At 33.0% G+C, this 24365-nt stretch overlaps 1 protein-coding gene across 2 annotated transcripts in view; it reads right to left on the bottom strand.

Moving 5' to 3' along the window:
• Positions 1-21031, bottom strand: part of LOC139511697 (ecdysone receptor-like) — a 134548-nt gene extending 113517 nt beyond the window's left edge. For both annotated transcript variants that reach the window (XM_071298725.1, XM_071298726.1), the window contains exons 1-3: positions 20966-21031; positions 9213-9314; positions 2803-2880 (exon numbers count right to left, since the gene is read on the bottom strand). The gene's annotated coding sequence lies outside the window, so the exon portion shown is untranslated. The remainder of the gene's footprint in view (positions 1-2802; positions 2881-9212; positions 9315-20965) is intronic.
• Between the last annotated feature and the right edge of the window lie 3334 nt (positions 21032-24365).

Below are 24365 nucleotides of genomic sequence, written 5' to 3'. Positions count from 1 at the left end.
TCAAAGGACCATTTAGAACTTATTTAGCAGATTGCATGAAGATGTAGATATACGACGATGTGGTATGAATGCCAATGAGACAACTCGCCATCCAAGTCACAGTTTGTTAAAGTAAACCATTATAAATCAAAGTACAGTCTACAACACAGAGCCTTGGCTCACAACGAGCAGCAAGCTATTAAGGGCCCCAGAAAATTACTAGTGTAAAACCAGTCAAAATGGAAAACCAACAGTCTAATCTATAAAATAAATGAGAAACAAGAAACACTTATGAACTGTATCAACAAACGACAACTACTAAACATCAGATACTTTCCTTTGGACAGGTGCAATAGCATGCATAAAGTTCTGTAGATCTTGTATGTACAGATGATTTTTTTGTTGCTTTTTTTGCAGTTTTTGTCAATCAATAACAGGCAGAAACATAAAAATTAGTTGCATATTGTACATGTAATAAATGGGCAGGGACTCATAAGGAGTCAATTGATAATTTCAGTCATTTAGGCATTTTTGTATATCTTGAATTCTAAACATTAACTTACATGTTTGATAAGTTAACTTGCACCTAACTCCTATGTTTGATTTTCAGACATGGTGGCCTTATTGTTTGGTGGATCAATATAAAATTAGCACATTAAAATCTAAAACTATACATTAACCTTTTCATTTCAATTTGTTTGGTGGTTTAGGAGCTCTTTAAAATAAACATGTGGTAGACACTGAGACAGCAGATGCTGAGTGCAGTATAAATATCTCCTAATGGTCTTTAGCCAGATAAGCTAAAATAAAAGAGCACATGAAGCCTTTCATGATCTTCCATTCACATAAATTCTTTATGAACCCCCATCCCTCTTGTAACTCTTGGCTTATTCTGTCAATAGAGGACGATTAAAAAAGTTTATCTTTCTTTTATTCTAGATCTGCAAAAGATATCCCAGTTTTATTCGAAGTATGATTCATTAAGAAAAATCAGCTATGTAACAAATCATGGTGGCAGAAAAGCAGACAATGACTGCAGATTTACCAGTATATGGAAAAATCCAAACAGCAGAAAGTACAATCTATGGCTTATTTGGGTTCATTAATACTCTGAAAGTAATAAATATGTAATACCAGTATAAATCTAAATTGGGAATAAAGGATTTGAGAATTTTTTTTTATGGCTATGATATATCATGATACAATTCTATTGTGTCTACAGGTCTGATGGGAAAATTATAAACACTTTTTAGTGCAAAAAACTAATTTCACAGAAAGCTCAATTGCCATCCCCAGTGAAGGTTCTCACATCATAAGATTTCTCTTTGAATATATATGTTTTTGGATGAGTCGATCTGTATATATAGTCTAGGCAAATAGACATCTTGGTTTCAACAGTATCAACTAGGATTGACTTTATTTAGATCTGTTATGTAAGAATATATAGATCTTCCTACAAATGGCTTAGTATTAACATATAAATGTCATATTTCATATATTGCTGTTCTTTATCAGTGGCGGATCCAGAATTTTCATAAGTGGGGGCCCACTGGCTGCCTAAGAGGGGGCCCGATTTCGTCATGCCTCAATGATTCCCTATATAAGTAACCAAATTTTTTTCTCAAAAGGGCCCCCCCCTAAATCCGCCTCTATGGGGAGAGACACATTCTTAAATCATAAACTATATTCTGTGGATTCCAATGTTTTCTTTAATACGAATTATTCATGGATTAAGGATAAATTGTGTATTTCATGGATATTTGATTTCACAGTTTTACTAATGGGGTATGCAAGGGTTCAGAAAATGTGCATGTCTTTGAACATTTAAATTTGAGGTTTACCTGTACTATAAGAATAATGAATCCACAATTTATATAAAAAAAAAAAATGGAGCTCCAGTATTCTTTGTAACAGTAAGCATATGCAAAAAAGTGTTCTAGAATTATTCTTTATTTAAAATCTTGGCTGGTTAACCACCTTATCTCATCATAGAATTGATTGTTTTTATATGTTTGAAGTCCAGTAAGAAATATTTCAAACATACTCAGGACAAAAACAACTTATTGATAAATCCAATATGCAGCACCAGCATGAGGAGTTGGGAATTTAGAGACTAGAACAAGTAAAAGGATAGGAAAGAAACGACATCGCAGCAAAGCCAACCGTATTTGTGTAATAGACCCGAATGAGAGGTTGGGAATTTAGAGACTTGAACAAGTATTACAATAGGGAGATAAAGTTTATTGCAAGCAAAGCCAACTGTGGACCCATAAAAAAGTTGATGTACAACTGTTCTTTATCTTGCAGAGTACACGACACAGTTCCTACACAAGGCATTGGACTTAAATTAAAGTCACCATTCTGATTGGATGTGGCTGCATATTAACACATTCTGCATAACCAAATAAGCAACCCTTCTTTTTTCCTCCCACCTCTTGAACAGGCTTTATTGCAAGATTAAAACAGTCGATAATTAGCATATATTTCTATATCACAGTCAATACTTGAGGTCTCGGCAAGTTTATGTGTATTGCAAAGCACAAATCAAGCAACACTAATTAATTTATAATGAAAATCCTTCTGCTTCAGACAGGACATCCATAGGCGGATCCAGGGGGGGGGGGGGGGGGGGGGGGGGTCCTGCCCCCCCCCTTTTGTGGGAAAAATTTGGTTGATTATATAGGGAATCACTGAAGCATGACTGGAGAGGGCCCCCCACCAGGATTTTAATTTATTTGTCTTGCAAACAAACGAAAAAAAGTAAAAAGATTTTTAAAATTGTTGTTTAACAGGAAACACAAGACATATTACAGTGTATATTACCTGTCTTTGTCTGATGAAATAAACATCCAACTGTTAACTTGTGGCTTGTTATGTAACTAAGTCACCTACTACTCAGATCTGAAGAAAAAAGTAGTATGTAACATATCAATCAACCTAGTATGCATGTACTGGTACTTCAAGACAAAAATTACATGATAAATATAAATCTAGAACACAAGATTTTGATCTGTAAATATTTTCTTATAAGAAATTTCATGCTAGATTATATAACATATTATTTGAAATTTTATTCTGAATTAACAAAGGACATGTACTTTAAGAGATTGTTAAAGTAGAGGCTCTAAAGAGCCTGTGTCGCTCACCATGGTATATGTGAATATTAAACAAAGGAAGCAGATGGATTCATGACAAAATTGTGTTTTGGTGATGGTGATGTGTTTGTACATCTTACTTTACTGAACATTCTTGCTGCTTACAATTATCTCTATCTATAATGATCTTGGCCCAGTAGTGTCAGTGGAAAATGTAAATAAAAATTTACAAATTTTATGAAAATTGTTAATAAACAGCTGCGCCATGAGTGCATGATACGCCCGACGTCTTGTGTGGAAGTTTTATAATCATAAATAGTTTCTGAGAAAGTTTTAAGCAATTACCATTTATTGCTTTTGAGACACGGCGGGACATGTGAAACCCCCCCACCCTGTTTTTTTTTTTTACAAATATCACTAAAATAAAATTTTGAATCAAACCAAAAAGTATACAGATCTTTAGATTAATATAACAAAAAAGTGTGTACAGTTTCAAGCAATAATCATAAATTGTTTTTGAGATACGGCGCGACATGTAAAAAAAAACCTCCCCTTTTTTACAAAATACTCAATAACTAAAAAATAAAATTTTGAGTCATCACCAAAAAGTATACAGATCTTTAGATTATAATAATATAAAAAAGAAGTGTGTAAAGTTTAAAGCAATAATCATAAATCGTTTTTGAGATACAGCACGACATGTAAAAAAACCCTCCCCCTTTTTTACAAAATACTCAATAACTCAAAAATGAAATTTTGAATCATCACCAAAAAGTATACAGATCTTTAGATTAATATAACAAAGAAGTGTGTAAAGTTTTAAGCCATAATCATAAATCATTTTTGAGATACAGCGCGACATGTAAAAAACCCTCCCCCTTTTTTTACAAAATACTCAATAACTCAAAAATGAAATTTTGAATCATCACCAAAAAGTATACAGATATTAAGATTAATTTAACTAAGAAGTGTGTAAAGTTTTAAGCAATAATCAAGAATCGTTTTTGAGATACGGTGCGACATGTTAAAAAAAACACACCCCTGTTTTAGTTACAAAGTGCCGTAACTCAAAAAGTTAAAATCTTATTTTCACCAAAAAGTATACAGATCATTTGACCATCATAAAGAACAACTATATTAAGTTTCATGAAATTTAGATAAGTCGTTCTGAAGTTACGGTGCAACATGTTTACGCCGGACAGACAGACAGACGGACGGACAGACAGACAGACAGACAGACAGACGGACGGACTGACGGACGGACGGACACCGGACATTTGTTTACCATAATACGTCCCGTCAAAATTTTGACGGGCGTATAAAAATTGACTATAAAGGACAATAACTTGTCTTCTTAGGGGGTCAATTGACCATTTCGGTCATTTGACTTATTTGTAAATCTTACTTTGCTGAACATTATTGATGTTTACAGTTTATCTCTATCAATAATAATATTCAAGATAATAACCAAAATAAGCAAAATTTCCTTAAAATTACCGATTCAGGGGCAGCAACCCAACAACAGGTTGTCTGATTCATCTGAATATTTCAGGGCAGATAGATCTTGACCTGATAAACAATTTTACCACATGTCAGATTTGCTCTAAATGCTTTGGTTTTTGAGTTATAAGCCAAAAACTGCATTTTACCCCTATGTTCTATTTTTAGCTGTGGTGGCCATCTTTATTTGATGGCTGGGTCATCGGACACATTTTTAAAACTAGATACCCCAAAGATGATTGTGGCCAAGTTAGGATTAATTTGGCCCAGTAGTTTCAGAGGAGAAGATTTTTGTAAATGATAACCAAGATTTAGGAAAAATGGTTAAAAATTGCCAATAAAGGCCAATAACTCCTAAAGGGGTCAACTGACCATTTCGGTCACTGACTTATTTGTAATATCTTACTCTGCTGAACATTATTGCTGTTTACAGTTTATCTCTATCTATAATAACATTCAAGATAATAACCAACAAGAGGCTGTCACAACGACAGCAAACCGGATTTATTAATATTTATTTGTGTCCTGGCAATATCAGAAGAACCATTACTGATGAATGGTGAAAGTGAAAATCGTCAATATCAAATTTGACCTCCATTTTGTCATCAGTATAAACATCTTAAAATTTGAAAAGCTTATAGATTGAATGGTTCATGAGTAAATGCAACAACGTGAATGGAAACGCCATTTTACAATCTTTCAAGAACCATAACTCATGAACGGTAAAAGTCAAAATCGTCATTATTTAACTTGACCTCTATTTTGTCATCAGTAACAACATATTAAAATTTGGGAAGCTTTGGTAGAACAGTTCATGCGTAAATGCACAGACACAACTGGAAACTCTATTTTTCAATCTTTCAAGAACCATAACTCCTGAACAGTAAAAGTCAAAATCGTCATTATTGAACTTGACCTCCATTTTGTCATCAGTAACAACATATTACAATTTGGGAAGCTTTGGTAGAACAGTTCTTGCGTAAAGGCACGGAAACAACTGGAAACTCCATTTTTCAATCTTTCAAGAACCATAACTTCTGAACAGTAAAAGTCAAAATCGCCATTATTGAACTTGACCTTCATTTAGTTGTCAGTAACAACATATTAAAATTTTAAAAGCTTTGGTTGAATGGTTCATGAGCTAATGCACGGACAACATTTGATTGCCGCCCGGCCGACCGCCCGGCCGCCCAACTGCCTCCCCAAATCAATAACCGACATTTTTGTCACAAAAATCCGGTTAAAAACAGCAAAATTTCCTTAAAATTACCAATTCGGGGGCAGCAACCCAACAAAAGATTGTCCGATTCAACTGAAAATTTCAGGGCAGATAGATGTTGACCTGATGGACAATTTTACTGATGTCAGATTTGCTCTAAATGCTTTGGTTTTTGAGTTATAAGCCTAAAACTGCATTTAACCCCTATGTTCTATTTTTAGCCGTGGCGGCCATCTTGATTTGATGGCCGGGTCACCGGACTCATTTTTAAACTAGATACCCAAAAGATGATTGTGGCCAAGTAGTTTCAGAGGAGAAGATTTTTGTAAAAGATAACTAAGATTTATGAAAAATGGTTTAATATTGACTATAAAGGGCAATAACTCCTAAAGGGGTCAACTGGTCATTTCGGTCGAGTTGACTTATTTTTAAATCTTATTTTGCTGAACATAATTGCTGATTACTGTTTATCTCTATCTATAATAATATTCAAGATAATAACCAAAAACAGCAAAATTTCCTTAAAATTACCAATTCAGGGGCAGCAACCCAACAACGGAATGTCGGATTCATCTGAAAATTTCAGTGCAGATAGATCTAGACCTGATTAACAGTTTCACCCCATGTCAGATTTGCTCTAAATGCTTTGGTTTATGAGTTATAAGCCAAAAACTGCATTTTACCCCTATGTTCTATTTTTAGCCATGGCGGCCATCTTGGTTGGTTGGCCGGGTCACCGGACACATTTTTGAAACTAGATACCCCAATGATGATTGTGGCCAAGTTTGGTTTAATTTAGCCCAGTAGTTATAGAGGAGAACATTTTTGTAAAAGTTAACAACGTTAACAAAAGTTGACGACGGACGACGGACGACGGACGCCAAGTGATGGGAATGGCTCACTTGGCCCTTTGGGCCAGGTGAGCTAAAAAAAGGTATAGAGATACAGCTACAAATGTATCATAAATTTATCAAAACTTCTACTAAATTTTAATCTAAATATAGGAATTAATTGTAAATGTGTCATTTTAAATGTAGGAATTAAATAATTATATTAAGCAAAATCTAAGAGGCTTAAAATCTCTAAAAATATGATCAATTGATATATATCTTTGCTTTTTTCCTGGTCAAAATAAATATGACGACTCAAAGACTATTTTAATTATTTCTTAGGAAGGTGTCACACAAAAAGGTTAAAGTAGGCTTTAAAGATGTCATAGTTTTTTGGACTTTTTTCTTTTTTGAGCAATTATCCCAACACTCAATCCTGGCCTTTCCGTTGTAGTATAGAACCTTGTAGTACAATTTCAGAGAGATCCATATTCTCAAACACATGTTATTTACTGTCTGGAAACTAGAAAAATGCTTGTTTTGGCCCTTTTTGGCCAATAATTCCTGCATCAATTGGGCAATTTAATACCCCCTAACTCAATCCCAGCCTTCCTTTTGTGATATGGAACCTTGTGGTACAATGTCAGAGTGATCCTTACACTTACACACAAGTTATAGGCCAGAAACTACAAAAATGCTTGTTTTTGGCCCCTTTCTGGCCCGTAATTCCTTAACTGTTGGCACCATAACCCCCAAAATGAATCCAAACCTTCTACTTGTGGAATTAAACATTGTGGTATAATTTCAGAGCAAATGAAATATGAATACACAAGTTATTATCCTGAAAGTAGAAAAATGCTTGTTTTGGGCCCCTTTTGGGCCCCTAATCCCTACACGGTTGGAACCATCATTCCCAAAATCAAGCCCAACCTTCCCTATGTGGTATTGAACCATCTTATTAAATTTCAAAGAGATTCATTCACTTAAACTAAAGTAATTGTCCGGACACCAAATGTGTCTTAGGACGACGCAGACAAGATCATACCATTATATGATCCCAAAAATTTTTTTGCGGTCGATTATAAAAACATATACTTATAAATTTCATGAAAATCATTATTAAAGGGCATTTATTCCTATTAACAGTTAATAAACAGTTTCAGTTACATGACATATGACATTGCTCTTGAAGATAATTCTGTTGTTTACTGCAGGTTCTGTCTATTCTATTATAATTTTCCAAAATAAACTACCGTATCATTAAATTAAGGGCAATAGCTCCAATAAACAATCAACTCAAAGATATTTTTTACTGATAATTACCTTTCAGAATAAAAAAAGAACTCAACCTTTGCAATGTTCAGTTAAAAAGAGGCATAACTCTAGAATGGTTAACAAGTTGCTGTCAAAATTCAAACTCTACCAGTTTTATTTCTTAGCTTCATGCTTGGTGTATGCATATGAGATTAAAAAAATTGGAGTAAAATTAAACAGAAGAGCAGAAATGAAAAAAAATATGCAATTTTCTAATACAAAAAGAGGCATAATTCTTGAAGGTAATTATGACTCACTGCCAGAATTTATACTCTGAGAGTTTCGGTTCTTAAATTTTTATTTATAAATCTCATGTTTGAGTGTGAAAAGTTCAAAATGAAAGATAAGGTGGATAGAAGGACATAAAGACAGAGGGTATACTGCAGGGGGGCATATTTTTTTTAATGCATTTTCAATAGATCAGTGTTGTTCTATATTCAATTTCTTGAAGGCTTCAAAATCTTGAAAAAAAATGGTAGTCTTTCCTGAACATTACCAAAAATGTCAGTGTTGTATAACAGCCAAAATATTTATAAATGGTAGTTTAAAGCTCCAAAGATGGCTTAAAATGCAGTTAGAATAACGTCCATTAATGCTTAATGAGATAGACAACTGTTTAATGACAACTTGGTACACCTAAATTTAATAGCTTCTATACTTTTGCAAAACAAGAATTTTATTTTATGGACTTTTTTTATCCTAATTAAATAGTTTCAACTCTTTATCATCGAATCAAGATTGAACCTCACAAGCTTCTATTCTGTCTTTGAGTAAAATTCTTTCCACTTTAAAAATGTAAACAAATGATTGCGCTCTTGCTCTGAAGACATATGTACACGTAGGTCTAGGTTCTAGCAAAACACAGCACCAATTAAAATGGGTCTAAGAGTGATGTAGAGTTGGCCGCAGACTTTTAGTAAGCCTGACATGTGATAGTATAATTATTGTGCATTAAATGTAAAATAATGTTGAGCAGGACACATGAAATTACAAGTGTTATTATTACAATTGATAAGCTGGATACCAGAATCTGAGAAAACAATAAGCAGGATCTGTGATCTGAAGCACACCCTCCCCCTAATGAGACCTGAATAATCCATTGACATATGATAACATTATACTTATTCATCTAATTATCTTTAACATTACAAAGGTTTGTATTTTGAAATAAACTTAATGGAGGTATCCTTAATTACATCTTTTTATGCATTAAATTGAAAATTAAATGAAAATAAACATTTTCCAAACATGAACTCATAACTGCAGGCATCTTACCTTTTGAATCCAATAGTATATAAAATATGATTTCAGGAAATCAAAGTTAGGAGTCAACCAGTTAATTTCACCGAATTCAGGTAGGTTAACATGTAATTGTACCTGCAAGCAGAAATCATTAGACCTTATATAAAGTGCAGTTTATACATCACAAACCTACAGCAATGCAGGTTTCTCGTACAGGTAAAATCAACAAGAAAATTAAAGTACATGAAATTCAGTACAATAGGATCAATTTTTATACTGTTGTCGTGTATTGCTAATATAAAAAATAAGATGTGGTAAGATTGCCAATGAGATAACTCTTTACAAAAGACCAAAAACACAGAAATTTATAACTTAAAAATACATAAAAGTCAGATTTTAATTTTTTTCTTCATCGAGATACATGTATATTTGAAACATCTAGCTTAAAATCTTTCTTTGATCAATTTCTTTCATATGACATCAAATCTAATAAAAAAAAAAAATTCTCTTCTGCAAATGTAAATGGCAAATTATCTATTTACAAATCTGTCATGCCCCAAAGGAGAAATGATTACAACATTTACAACCAAGGACTTACAACTTTTTTCATACAATTTCTGTCATTTTGAGATGACTTGAGAGTTTGGGTCATTTTTCAAACATGGAATTATTCATCCATTAATAGCATAAACTTGCTTGTATTGACAGTTTCGTCTCATTTACTTCATGATGTATCTAACTGTTTCTCTTACATCGGCGTCACACATCAGTGTATAGCCCTGATGTATGGAGGGAGTGGTAAAAAACCATGTACGCTGCCAATATGCTAGTAATTTTGGATGCATTCCACCTGTCAATCATATCTGTACCATGCGCACAACGAGCTTTTAAGCTTTTATTGGGCGTACATGAAGCGTACCTGAGCGTTTATCGGGTGTTCAAGTAACGTATGTTGGCATATGCCGGGCGTTTGTCAAATGTAGATGGAATACACGCTACGAATGAAAAAAAGTCTCTTGAAAGTATTTAAGACATGTCCCGGTCGTATCTGGGACAATAATCCGTGCTTTCAGCGTGTCTGGGACGTTTTATTATGGGGTGTCTAGTGTAACTAACACACCTCAATACGTTTTAGTTAAAGTTGAACAATCTTGAAGCGTATACAACGTGCCCTAAACCTGTCTCAAACTTATCTGTAGCGTTTTCAACGCGCTTGTAGTGCATGTATTACGTGCGTGTAGCATACAGGTATACGCTAGACAAACGCTTGAGCTTGATGAAAATTTTCTGGAGTTATAGCGTTCACCAAGCATACACAATTGCATTTTGATGTACTTCAAATGTATGCAACGCCCGTTTAAAAATTGCTTACCGTTCCTCTGGCGTGCAACTAAAGTATATCAACGTTGTCAATTTTCTCTGTATGCCTGGTGCACGCTGGTCTATACGCCAATGTGTGACGCCTGCATTAAAGGGGCACTAGCTACGAGATATATAAAAAATATAATATATCATTTTTTTTGCTCAATCATTAATGAAATGCAAATAGTGATTACTGTGAAATAATAATTTGCTTTTAGCAGCCAGTATGGTTCAATTTTGTCAAAATAAGCTAAAAAAAACCACTTCAAGTGAATAATTCAACCTCATTGAATCCATATTCATGTGAACTTTAATTTAACCCCTTAGCTTGAGATGGATAACAAGTGAATTGTATGTGTGAAGTTATTTAAAGGAAAAGAATGTCAACATTGAAAGTAAAACAAAGGTAAATCATTTGATTGACTGATTCGATCCACAAAAAATCATTCTTATACAGTTAAAAACGATAATAAACATTTAATTTTCATAATAATAATTAAAATTGACAACAACACTTCAAAAGATCTGCAATTTTATTATCTATGTCTACATGTTTCGCCTGCAAGGCAGGCTTCATCAGGACAATTTTTATACAGAAATTGAGCCCCTGAAGTACTCAAAGTGGTGCATTAAATTTGACGTCGTCATGGTGAGAGAAACAATGAAAAGTGAAAGTAGCAATACAGAGTTATAAATAGATAAGATAAATATAGAAAATTAAAGTTTGTATACAATGTAACTTGAGTTCGTTTTACTATTATATGATACATAAAATTGTTCTAAAGGCTTGGCATCTAATAGGACGAACTTCCCATGGTTCCTACCACTTCGCAAGGCTTCTCTTCCAACCTGGCCATAGTTGGAGGTTACTACTTCCCGGCGCGTCGGCAACAATAGGAAGATTATGATCGCCGCTGTGGATAATAAAATTGTCAAAAACTGTTCCTTTGTTAATTATTTGGTGACTATATAATTTTTGGATCGTCTGCAGTAGTTGGTCTGTATAATGGCATAGTTGTGAATTCCTAGTTCATTTAAGATCGGCGCCCGTGGTACGTTTCTTCTGCAATCATTTATATCTGCTATCATTTATAGATGTATAGGTGGTATCGGACATCTTGGTCATCTTGATTCAGTTGTTATTTCGTTGTAAGTATGGAATATTCCTTGGTCCATGTATATGCTGGTGGCCTGTAGATCGGCGCTGTTAGCTTGGCGGTTCCTTTCGGATGCAGGGGTTCACGATTAAATAATAAATTAAATTCCGCGAGGTGAACCAACGCCTGTGAAATCGTTTTGGTAGAGTCCCTGAAGTGGATACCTTGGTATGCCGGGTTGTCAAATCATGCAAATGAATGCAATCCTTAAATAATAATTAAAATTGACAACAACACTTCAAAAGATCTGCAATTTTATTATCTATGTCTACATGTTTCGCCTGCAAGGCAGGCTTCATCAGGACAATTTTTATACAGAAATTGAGCCCCTGAAGTACTCAAAGTGGTGCATTAAATTTGACGTCGTCATGGTGAGAGAAACAATGAAAAGTGAAAGTAGCAATACAGAGTCATTGTTTCTCTCACCATGACGACGTCAAATTTAATGCACCACTTTGAGTACTTCAGGGGCTCAATTTCTGTATAAAAATTGTCCTGATGAAGCCTGCCTTGCAGGCGAAACATGTAGACATAGATAATAAAATTGCAGATCTTTTGAAGTGTTGTTGTCAATTTTAATTATTATTTAAGGATTGCATTCATTTGCATGATTTGACAACCCGGCATACCAAGGTATCCACTTCAGGGACTCTACCAAAACGATTTCACAGGCGTTGGTTCACCTCGCGGAATTTAATTTAATTTTCATGTATAATATGAAATTAAATTAAATATGAAAAACCAACAGCACGAGTTTGAGTAATTTATTTATATCTATATTTATGTTTACATCGCTTATATGGTCATCGGATGACTTTAGAGGTCAACTCGATAGTTAATTAAATGATGTCTAGACTAAAATACACACAAAACAAAGTTTCATGCCAGTGCCCTGCTTATTGTTTATTTTAGACTTTTAAAAGTTTGGATAAATGTTTTACATTATTATAAATCAAATATGAGAGTTTGATTAAAATCGATGAACATGAATTTAACAGCTATATAGTGCCCCTTAAAAGTGTTTAAAAACAATTTCAAGAAAGCAACTGTACATAATAGAAATGATTACAATGACTTTAACAGTAAACTTCTCAGGAATTGCTTTTGGTACTTTTGATTTTGAAGTGGAAATAGTAACCAGAAATTTTAAGAAATGGATCATTTACAATTGTGACTCCAAACTCATATATAAGGGATTCCTTCTGTTACATCAAGTGACAGAAAATTATCCTATTTTTTTATTTTCTTTCTTATAAAAGTGTTTGAATTTTACTTATTCTTATAATAGTTTCACTTGTTTAAATAAGCATGAAACCATTTTACATTTTACGATTAAGTGTCTTATCTAGAAAGACAATTTCATGTATGCGTATTACATAGTAATTAAGTAAAGCACACACGTTTGACCAGTTATTCTATTTTAAAGAGATTTTTTTTATTCTTAAATCAGAATTGGTGATTGTCTATACCAAAAAAATATTAAATGTAGCGATAATAATATGTTATGGAATAGATTTTCTTAATAATATAAGCATGATTAGTTTGGAGCTTGATCTTTTCTGTCAGGTGTGATGAACACAGGTCAATAAGGATTAGTGATCATTAGCCAATATCTCTCAGATGAATTATTGAGAGAGAGGTCCCTCAGGATTATCATACTACTTAAGGGGGTAGACCTTGGTTCAGGGAGATAACTCTTTAAATCAGTTATGCGTTTCTAAAAGTCAAGTTTCGTCAATGAATTTTAAGCATTTACCTGAAACAGATTGGAAATAATCTATGTAACCTAGAAGCTTAGAATATATTTATGAAAATGGTTGACACAAACGTACTGATGATTTTATGAGTTATTTCCCTTAACCTAGGTCTACCTCCTTAAGTGGTAGTTCTATTACTGAAAAATCATAAAGTATAACAAAAATAAATGCAAATTAGTGACCGACAGATCTCAAGAAAATGTCGGAGATTATTTCTGTAAAATAAATATTTTTTTACCTAAATCTCAATCTGCCATTTCGGACATTGACATTTCTGTTTAAATGTCAGATTAGGCAAATATGACTATGTGTAAAATTTGCAGATCTGTTTTCTAGATTAACAATGTTGCATTTTACAAATGCTATATTCAATTTTATAATGTCCAGTTGTAAATAATTAGGTGAATGATGTAAGAGGTTATTATGACAGAATCTAGCAAGACTAAAAATCTTAAAAATAAAAACATTTGACAAAAATTAGCCACAAAAAAAAGGTATTAAAAAATGTTTGGTCTTTTTAACCAGCTATCAGATAGTCTGAGATTAGCTATCAGATAAAAAAGACAAGTATTTTATTTTGTCATATTCTTTGCCTTCTTTTCACTGCATATGGAATTGGCAGTATACTGTCATTTAACTTTTTTCCCACAAGATAATCTAGAAAATTTCAAATATTATTTTTTCTCCAAATAAAGCACACTAACACAAAGGAGTATGTTCGATAAGGTCTTAAAATGGCCCCCTTTTTTAGCGTAAATTTCAAATTCGGATTTATTGACCAATATCACGATAAATTATAGCTAATACATTGACTAGATAGGATATAAGCCATTTTGTTGAAAATTTTACGTTTCTGCGTTTCATTATGACGTCACAAGTTGTACTCATATTGATTTTTCACGAAAAAATCAATGAAAATGGGTAAATTTCCAAAGATTATTTGACAGGAAACATAGAGCGCATACGTCAACAACAAAGATCTTTTAAAATAATGTTTGTGAAGACATTTAACAAGTCTTATTTGAATATTAAGCTTGTCGACGCCTGAGCTCTATGTTTCCTGGTCCTTTATTTGGTTGAAATCCAGCTGATTTTGTCAAATTTCACCAAAATCCCTTATCTTGACCTTTTTGTGATGTAAAAATCAACGTGTTAGAATTAAACTTTGACAAAAACAGCACTGTTTAACTTTCTCACATGTCTTTAAGGCAACTTAAAACAATTATTGTCTTGTAACCATGAACTTTATAATTGGGGCCAAATATGGCACTGTAAATACCGAACTTACTCCTTTATTTTTTAATTTTACAAATCCACTTATGATAAAAAAATATTTCAAAAAGTACTTAGAAAAAGTTTGGCTCAAACAAGAAGTTTAAAATATAATTTAGCTTCTAAACTCAAATTTCAAGAAACAAACAAAGGGAAATAATCAAAATGTGTAGTTAATTTTTGTTTTATATCAAATTTGAAATTGTAAAAAGGTCACTTGTCAAATTCAAAAACCCTAATAAAAAAATTAAAAATTATTTCATCTTTCTGAAACAAAAAATGCATTTAACTTTCATATATCTATTGGATTTCCAACTGGGCAGGTAAGTCTGTGCACAGAGTATTTTTAGAGGTGTAAATGTAACAAAAAATTTGTTCCGGCGTGACATTTGTTCCGCTGGAACAAATTTCATTGGAAATATGTTCCACCGGAACTTATGTCACAGAAAATATGTTCCAGCACTGTAAAATTTGTTCCGGAACTAATTCTTTAACCAAGTGTGAAATAAGTTCCGGAACAAAAATCACAGAACCATGAGTTTTGTTCCAATACTAAAATTTAAAAAAAAAAGTGAAATAAGTTCTTGTGATATTAGTTTTAAACGAAGGTATTTTATAGAGATCAATGAAAATGTTCTGCTCTAACCTATTTCACAGAAAATAAGTTCTGTGCTCGTGTAAGCCAAAAAAGTGTCCCATGAAATTGTGTCCTCTAGAACATTATTTCCCAGTTCATCTGTGAAATTTTGTTCATGGGACAGAATATCACATTTTTTAACTATAAAATCGTGTCCCCCTAAGTGAAAAATTGTCCCTAGTACTTGCACATAATTTCATGGATGTTTTATAAAAATATGTCACAAAAGACACTATTTCATAGTGTAGCTATTTTTTCTGTCCCTAAAGAAGGGAAATAATTTAGCAATCATTGAAATGTTTTAATCAATTAGGGACGACATCAAAAGATCGATGTAGGATAAAAAACTTAAATCAAATAGTTTGGGGGTGGGGGTGGGGGGGGGGGGGGGTCAACATTGCTGCAAGTTTTGTTAATCTAAAATCGATTTTACATATATCCCTATTGGTCAATCAATTTTTCCCAAATTAAGTTAAGAGGGGGGTGTGGGGGTCAGTGAAAAAACTATGTGTATTAAGTTTTTTATCCATCATTGAACTTTTGATGTCGTCCCTTAGTTAAATCATAATTGAAATTTAAATAAAGACAGATGTAAACAAAAATGGAAAGTGGTGAATATAAACAGCTATATGACTTTCTGTGTGATGATCAATACCCTCCAGAGTTTGAAAATAATGATAGAAGATCATTTAGAAGGAAGGTAAAGCAGTTTCAAATTAAAAGCAATAAAATGTATTATATACATGTTGACCAAAAAAACACAAGAGAAAACATTAAAACTTGTAATTCAAAGATGTTAAAACAGTTCATAGATTCCTGTTGTTTATTTAAAAACAAAACTCAATTTAGTCTTATTATTTTTTGTTAAATATTTTTTTTGGTATTAGACAATATAAAAAAGATGTGGTATGATTGCCAATGAAACAAATATCCACAAAAGACCAAAATGACACAAACATTTAAAACAACTATAGGTCAGGCAAGACTTTTATGCAATATGGACATGATTTCATTATGAAAAAATGTCCAACGAAGGTCACAATAGAATTTCTTGTCAAGGGACACTTTTACATAGAAGGGGACAATATTTTATAATAAAATTATGTCCTGGACCAAATTTCATAGGTTATATCTGTGAAATTTTGTCCATGGGACATCATTTCATGGGGGACACTATTTAATCCTACACTCGCATGGGGTACATTTGCAATTGAACAGTCAGGGGACTTACTTAAAACTTATTTAAATAGTACAAATTAATCACTAGAAGAAGTGATTTAATTTTATTGTAGCTATAATAGGTCGAGAACTCTAGATTTTCTGACGTCAGAATATATTTGCATAGTAATTTCTAAAACACAAGGCCAATATGGCCTTGAAAAACTGACCAATCGACTCAATGAACTACAATGCATTGTGGGCTACTACGAGTAAACTACTACTTAAAACACGTGGAATTAGTGGGAAAACAGTCAATTAATATATTGTCTGGGACTCTCATTACCAAAGTTTTTATTCTGCAAATATATTTAATGTAAAATATATAACGTAATCTTCAATTTGCATGCTCAGATTAAAAAAATATTGTTTATTGGCTTCACGATTCGACTTTCTTTTTCGCCTTGCAAAAGTAGTTAAACCGGTTTTGTGCATTGTTATGAATTGAACCTGCATTAATTTCACGACATGACACAGTGAAATATCCAATGAAGTGACCACTGTCCAGTAAGAAAATCATTTGAGCTCTTTTAAACCTGTATAATGTCATTGCAAAATCATTTCTGCCTAGAAAAACACGAAACTTTCATTGATACACTTCTTTCTGTACTAAATGTGTATTATTTTTTTATCAGGACCTGAACTAATAGTAAGAACATCATAATATTCAGTATGCTAAAAAGAAGTGTTATGAAAGCGGCAGGGGCAGGTTCAGCCATTTAAAAAAGAGGGGTCTTAACCCTGGACAAAAGGGGAGGGGGTTCCAACTACAGGTTCCCATCCAAATGCACTGATCATCCAAAAAAAAAGGGGGTCCATCCCCCGGAACCCCCGCCCCCTGGATCCGCCACTGAGGGGGTACGGTATATAGCTCAATACATTTTTTATAGTTTCATCCATCGATAATATCCGTTTGTTGCTAATTTTATCACAAAATATACCTCAGAGGTTTTTTATCGTTCGGCTGCTGTCCTGTTGACATATATAAAATATCTCCAATATTAAAAGTCTCTGGATCATAGTGGGTGCCATATTACCTATTATTTTTTTTCTAAAACGTGTTTTGTATGTAGAAATAAGAAGATGAGGTATTAGTGCCAAATGAGACATCTTTCCAACAAAGACATAATTTAGTAAAGTAAGCAGTCATAGGTCGAATGCTGAAAAGTAAGCTATTAATGACCCAAAAATTACTTGTGTAAAACAATCCAAACAACAACAAAAAACGACCCAATTAAATATACAAAAGGACAAGAAATCTATCTCATAAAAAAAATATATTTAAGAATTGAATGCTTCTTTTTTGTAAATTCATTGGGGTGTAAAAGCGTTGACCGAAGTACATTTTGTATGAAGCGCGGAAGCGCTTCATTCTAAAAATGTGCGCACGGTCAACGCTTTTACAACCCTATGAAGTTACAAAAAGAAGCATTCAATACTTATAATTACATTTTTTAGCTACATGTATGATCAAGAAAACACGAATTTTATATTGTTTTTATTTAATTCACCTGTGCACTTTATTGTGGGACCACATGTTATCACGAATGAAAAGTTTTATTGAGTGATGGAATTGCTTACGGAATAACATGTGATGTGCAGTTAGCCAATCAGAATAAAGCATTATAATGAAACATACATCTAATGTAATTATTGTATAGGAGCCTGTATTTCAGTGGTTGTCGTTTTTTTATGTGTTACATATTTGTTTTTCGTTAATTTTTTTTTATATAATTAAGGCCGTTAGTTTTCTCGTTTGAATTGTTTTACATTGTCATATCAGGGACTTTTATAGCTGACTATGCGGTATGGGCTTTGCTCATTGTTGAAGGCCGTATGGTGATCTATAAATGTTAATTTCTGTGTCATTTTGGTTTCCTGTGGACAGCTGTCTCATTGGAAATCATACCACATCTTCTTTTTTGTTATAGATCCAACGCTGCAATTTTCACAAAACATATCAAATTTTCCACCTTGTCGCACATACATATGGATAAAATCATTACAGCTTATTTCCTAATGCATGTGGAGCAAAACTTTGGTTAGCTTACTTGCTTTGTATATAAAATATACAAGTTAAACTATGCCTATATATATATATATATATATATTGTTTAAAGATGTCAATCTTATTTTCAAAGCTTGTATAAACAACTATACAAACAAAGCAAGCAAGCCAACCAAAGTTTTACTTTGCAGGTTTAAGAAATCAGCTGTAATGATTTTATTCAGTTTGGCAAATGTCTGAGCCCGTTAAAAAAAGAACAAACTGAAACTACAGTTGCTGACTTTACTACCTTAAAAAAAATGGAACAGTTTGGAAGTCCCATATACTGAAATGTGACCAACAAAAATATTTATAGATTTTGTTAACACTGCCATGTATGTGAACATTTCTTCACCTTTTTTCCGAACACAAAATTCAAGGATCGCACATTTGCCTTTAATTATCTATACGAACATTGCTGTACTCTTGAATATCAGCAGCGGCTGTTATCGTCGGCTTACTTTACACCAGTAAGTTTGTCTCATGGATAATTGTGTTTTTTCGCTGTTGTTTCGTTGCTTCTGGTGGACAAATACATGAAATCTCTGTGCCATCATCAAACATGTTAATGGCTATATATCGGGTAATTCAAACCCTTTTTTCTTCGCATAGAAACAACTCTTCGTTAATCTGAGCATGGAAGTAATACTTTATATCACGAACTATAAATGAGGATACACAAAATGAAAAACTAAGCGAAATTGTGAATCCCGCATTGCACGAAAAAATGTGTTGTATTTCAGTAAATAACACATGTTCTTGGTTGATTGTAAACACGTAGTAGCCCATCATGCATTGTGACTCATTTAGTGGATTGGTCAAAAACCTAGGTAAAAATAAATTGCGTCACATGTAAATAAACAATTACATGTGCGAGAACATAAGTATGCTAATTTATGCATTTCCATATAAAGTAGTGGTCCCGACCTGTTTAAATATAGAATACTAATGATCCAGGGACTAATTATGTTTCTAAAGTTATCAGAACCAACATCTGTGTTGTCTAGGATGACCAGGTCATTTCAGGTGATGACCTTATACTGAATCTAGGATAATGACATAAAAATCACTAGTTTAAGTATCAGACCTCAATTTCCTTCCCAAAAATCACTTCTTTAAGTATCATTCTTTTAATAACCCCAACTAATTTCAACACCCCTGAACAGTGAAATTTTTATCACGAACAGTAGAATTTTATTACATAATCTGAAAGATGAAACCTTGAACTTCACAGGAAAAATACCCCCACTGCTGGGAAAAATCTTTTAACCCTTTCAACGCTATACACGGCATATGCCGCGATGACATACGCCGTCCGCCACTGCTATTCGCGGGCACATGCCGCGATGACAACGGATTTTTCATATTGACTATTAAACCATTCGGTTTTCATTCGGGTCCTCTCTAATTTTTCCTTGTATGAATCGAGGATATGCAAGGTCTCATTTGATGAAGATAAGAAATAAAAGCCATGATAATGTATCTATGTTTTATCGTTTATGTGGTATTCGACCTCCTTCTTTCCTGATGATCTGTCATGGGTGTTCTAATCATACATGTACTTAGCTATGGTCATTGTACAGTTTTAAAAGAGTGTGTTTTTTGTTTCTTTATGTCTTTTAATATAATTGATCAGTCACTTTGTCCTTTTCAAAAAAGTACAAATGTTCATCTTTAACTATAATACTTTTTTTCAGGATAACTTTTATTATAATTTCTTATTCTACTCTTTCCTGCCTCATAAGTGCCATTTTTAGTATTATTAATTGAGCATGTTATTAAACTTTTGCTTTACTCCACATGATCCAATTGGATGTTTACACTTTTTATTTATTACATAATTTACATTATCAATATAATACATGTATTTTATAATGACTTTAAACTCACTGATGACAAGTGCTTAGTATATAAGATAACTTGTTTAACCAGTGGAACATATTTCACAGACAAGGAACTTATTTCACCAGGTGAGGAACAAATTTCACAAATCCAGAACTTATTTCACCAGGTAAGGAACAAATCTCACAAACATGGAACTTATTTCACTAGGTAAGGAACAAATTTCACCAAGTAAAGTGTGGAACTTATTTCATAGAGATGGAACAAATTATATAGAAATTGTCTGAAAAAAGTTCTCCCAGAACATATTTCCTGTGAAATTAGTTCCACTGGAACTTTTTTCATAGGAACAAATTTTGGCTCACATAAATAGTAAAATACAGCCATATTTCTTCTTTTGTTATGATAATAATGAACCTAGATGTGTGGCTTGAGAAAACTTCGAATGTGAGAAGGGAGCATAAAACGTCACATTATTTTGATGAACAGCTTACGTCTTCCGAGGATACAATTACAATACATAGTCACACAAGGCCCTTGGCCCTGTCGTTATAAATGCAGCCAGTTGGAATATGGCGCCAAAGTTTAGGTGTATGTTAATACCAACAAGAAGATGAAAAATATACAAGCAGGGACCTAATAGGTACTTTTATACCAAAATCAAAAAATGTGTAAGTTAGTTACAAAATTCACAAGACAATTTGATTTGGTCAATGAATATTTTAAACAGTCGTAGGTACAAAATATGAGACAAAATGCGAGTGTGATTATGAAATAAAAATTTATTAGAGCCTTTCCGGGAACAGCATATCTAACAATAATACCTAAAACACGTTCAAGTATGTCAAGTATTTATTATTAATATCTTATTATAAAATAAATCCTTGGAAACATCAAAACCTGCTCTTGTATGAAGGGCTTTTCATGTAGGGTTATGGTTGTGCTACGGTACCAATGATGTGTTTCCCTCAGTTTCACATTACATAATATGAAATCGTGACAGTACAGGTTACCAGATTATTTTTAAGCAAATTTGACTAGTATTGTTATAAAGTAATAGACCCTTCTAGTATTCAAAATTGACAATTTAAGTCAGAAGAGCATGCCCTTAGGTAAGGAACAAAATAAGCTAAAAAAATATTAATATGTTATATATCAAGGACGTATAACGAGGGGGGGGGGGGGGGGGGGGCAAGGGGTTTAACTGTTATGCTGTTATGGGGCATTTTAATTCTTTGTTATCTGTTATTCTGAAAATATATTTACTGTTAGCTGTTATTGTCTTATTCTTTGTTATCTGTTATAGGACTATTATCTATTTTGTTATCTGTTATTGTGAGAATCTATTTGCTGTTAACTGTTATTGAAAATTGGAATGTTAGCATTTTGATAGCCAATCTTCCGTCGAAATTGAAGATAATTGAAAATTGTGATTTGAATGGATAATAGTCTCATTGGCACGTACGCTTACCGCATCTTTTAACAATGTATATCTATTGGGGTCTTTCTACTGGTAATATCGGGTGGACCTGTATTTGCAGAAGAATTTCAGTAACATACATCACATAAACATATAAAATCAATTGGACCCAGGACCATTCCAGTATATATTATTATTATCCTTTGTAATAAATTCCATTGTCTGTGAACATGTAGCAGTTTGTACAAATTATAATTCACTTATTACTTGTACAATAACTTATAGTATGGATTTTGTTATATAAAAGGCATTGGTACTCCCTATAGATTTTTTTATTCAATGACCACATAATAATCTTTATGTTGTACTATTACACTTGGGGAGGATTGGACACCAACTAGCATGCTAAAGTTGACGCAGTCACATTCTGTATGTGCCTATTTCCAAGTCAGGAGCCTGGATTCAGTGGTTGTAGTTTGTTACTGTGTTACTAAGTTTCTCGTTCACTATTTTGTGGATAAATTTTACAGTACTAAGTGGTGTGGGTTTGAATTATGGCTTTGAGAATTATACAACATCTTTTTCTTTTAGCATTTATATTATAAGTGCTACTCCCTCTCTTTACATGAAAGAGAATCCTGATCACCATATTTTTAAAAAGCTTTTTAGCTGCTTCACATGGCGAAAATTGAAGCTCAGAAACCATTTGATACGGTGCTTTTTGTCCGCAATTCGCTTTTTGTCCGCTTTTGCTTTTTGTCCGATAATTTTGCTTTTTGTCCGAAACTTTTGCTTTTTGTCCGTTGCTTTTTGTCCGTTTTGCCTTTTGTCCGATTATTTTGCTTTTTGTCCGAAACTTTTGCTTTTTGTCCGTTGCTTTTTGTCCGTTTTGCTTTTTGTCCGATTATTTTGCTTTTTGTCCGAAACTTTTGCTTTTTGTCCGTTGCTTTTTGTCCGTTTTGCTTTTTGTCCGATAATTTTGCTTTTTGTCCGATATAAAATGCAAAAAATGAGTACATGTATATTTTTTGCAGGTTTCATTTTGAACTTCGTAATACCTTGCCCTTTTTTGGAATGAAATACACACCATACTCACTATGTAAATGATTTGTACATGAACTATTCGTTTCTTTCCCTATATATAAGAAGATATGGTATGAATGCCAATGAAAAATCTCTCCATCTAGTTTGATCAATATGTTCCGAATTTATCGCTCTCTAACGTTCAGTGGAAAAGTTTTAGAAGAGCATTTATAATTTTGACCTATATTCACTTTCGACCGAGAAGCGCTCAACATAATGCAAAATATAGGTATGTAAATCCGACATCTTTTTTATCTTTTGGCATATATTTCGTTTAATTTATTTTAGATGTGAAAAATATCCCAATAATTAACAAAACTGCTCCAATGACACAATTTTCAATTGATTGTCCTTGATTTTATTTTCGTTGTTTCGTTTGTGTATAGGCTGATTTTAGGGGGTATTTGTAGGATTCAACTATTCTTTTGTCAATGTTTAATTGTTATGGTTTTTTTCCCTTGTGTATTTTTTTATCAATGGGTCAATTACAATACGCGTATACAGGGGCTTGTTATTTTTACTAGAATATTAAACGCGGTTCATCTGATATTGACCTTACTTTGATCTTACTTTCATGTGCTATCGGTCGATGCTTATTTTTCATTAGATGTGTTTTTGTAATAATCTTATAGTAGACCAAGTATATTTTCTGAAATGATTTTAATAGGAACATACTATTCGCCAATAGTACGTCTGGAATTAAATTAAATTCTATGTTTTATTTGTTGTCTTTATGAGTGTGGAACGTTCGAAATTCAACAATGAGCAAAGTATATACTATATATATAGTCAATTATAAAATGCCCCGAAATCACAAATGAAAACAATTCAAACGAAAAACTAGCGGCCTAATAGTTGTACATAAAAATTAACGAAAAACAACAGTAAAAAACACCATCCACTGAATTAAGGCTCCTGGCTTGGGACAGAAAAAGAACATACAGAATGTGGAGTGGTATAATTGTAAATCTCCTTACCACCTTAGATCAGCCCAAGTTTTGCTCAGAATGTTATGTTTTGTGTTCTTTGATTGTTTGTGTGCGTTTGTCTTCTTTTTTTTAGCCATTGCGATGTAAGATCATTTTCGCATTTGAGTTTTAATACCTCCTTGGTATTCTTCGCCCCCCGGCTCTTTAGATGGAACAGTTCTAAATGAAACCACCTTAGATTTTCCATTTTTCCTTATCTATCTGAAAGCTTGAAACACTTGTATAGTTGTATCCTGAAAGAATGTAAAGCATCCTTCAATTTCGTTTAGATTAAGAAAATGTTTGCCAATGTTTAAGGACTTGAAATAAATAATTTCAGACTAGTGATTTTTTGCCTTAGTTATGACTCTTGAAACTTGAAACTGTGGTTTACTCACTGTTAAAAGCCGAGCGAAAACTGTT

Source organism: Mytilus edulis, chromosome 2 (assembly GCF_963676685.1).
Source record: "Mytilus edulis chromosome 2, xbMytEdul2.2, whole genome shotgun sequence".
Lineage (NCBI taxonomy): Eukaryota > Metazoa > Mollusca > Bivalvia > Mytilida > Mytilidae > Mytilus > Mytilus edulis.
This window is presented reverse-complemented; position numbering and strand designations above follow the sequence as displayed.